This window comes from Gorilla gorilla, chromosome 9 (genome assembly GCF_029281585.2).
Source record: "Gorilla gorilla gorilla isolate KB3781 chromosome 9, NHGRI_mGorGor1-v2.1_pri, whole genome shotgun sequence".
NCBI classification, from domain to species: domain Eukaryota; kingdom Metazoa; phylum Chordata; class Mammalia; order Primates; family Hominidae; genus Gorilla; species Gorilla gorilla.
In genome coordinates this window covers 44,967,011-44,968,558 of record NC_073233.2, presented here as the reverse complement: position 1 = coordinate 44,968,558, position 1,548 = coordinate 44,967,011, and positions in this window count along the sequence as shown.

The window sequence follows — 1,548 nt, the reverse complement described above, 5'->3', positions numbered from 1 at the left end:
TCATTAGTGTTACATAAAATTTTATCAAAATCAGTCAATATTGTAGAAAGCAATTGAGACAAAGCTTGTTTAGTTCAGACAATAAACATGAGTCACTGAGAATCATCAGCTTGAACTAATGATTTCAGAATTTTTTAAAAGAAAACATTCTCAGATGATGTTAGATTAATGGAGAATGATTTCTAAAGCAAATGACCTTCCTTCCTCTGTCATAGTTTTATTGGCCCAAATTGAAATGGCCTCCTTTGTGTTATTTTTCAAAAGACATGACTTTTTTTGTGAAGTCAGAGCATGAGAAAATTCTGGAGTATTTAGAAATTCCAGGTTATACAACATGCCATAAAATGCTGGAAGTTTTTAAAAATGAGATTTTGATATCATCAAAAAACCACAATAAAAATGAAAAACACAAACTGATCTTAATTCGAATTTCTGACCAATAATTTTGAATAAGTAATTATACACTGGGCTTAAAGTGAAACCTTTAGTCTCATGGATGTTTTCTGACATAAAATGAAAGCTCCAAACTAGATATTTTTAATGGAAATGCCCACTCAGCCATAACTATTTCACTGCTGTTTCAATGCACTAATAAATCATTGATAGACCTTCATTCACCAGCAATAGATCTATCTTCAGTGATTATCAACCCTCTTTGTTGAAGTAGGTAATCGAATCATTCAAGCACCTTGAGATTTATGTCTCCTGTAGAAGAAATGAAAAAGCTCATGTTCCACAACTTTACCTCATACATAAGCTGAAGACAAGTGCATCTCTCCAGCAGATGAAGCAGAACTTTATGTACTGGGTAGCTACTGAAATGAAGTTTCAAAAGGAAAGGGTTTCCAAAGGTTATCTTCCGGAAACAATGTTTTTGAAACAATTACTTAGCTGGTTGTATTTAATTTTGTCATCTAAGGGCAATTATGGAATCCTAGAATTCTCAGTAAAAAGAAGTATGTACTAATGAGGGCTACTTATAATGTTTTATTTTACGTAACTTCCAATACATAACTTCCTTTGGTGATAACATATATAATGGTTCCCTCAAATTAAATTTCAAAGTTTAAGATTTCTTAAACATAGTATTAATTCTGCCTTGAAAAATCATTTAAGAACCAAATATAATTATTTTACTTAGGGAAGCAAAATGTAAATACAGAGAGGTTAAAATGTGAAATTTCTTCTAATTGCATTCCTTCTCCTATAAATTTACCAAAAAATAATTTTGTATGTAACTATCCATATCTATCTATTTATCAGTCTATGTATTATTTGTCCATGTCTACATGTACTCAAAACCTAAATTGAATTATATTTTATCTGGAATATATATTTTTTACATAAAATTGATATGTTGGAGGTATTTCTATATTAGCATAGTTTTACTTCCATCTTTCTAAAGGCTTATAATGTTTCATAATATACATGTCATATATTTTATTTAGCAATTCACTGATTGATTCACTGTTATATGATTTAAAAATATTACATTACATTGCAAACACTGCTATGGTGAGCATTTTATACAAGCATCTTCATTCACAC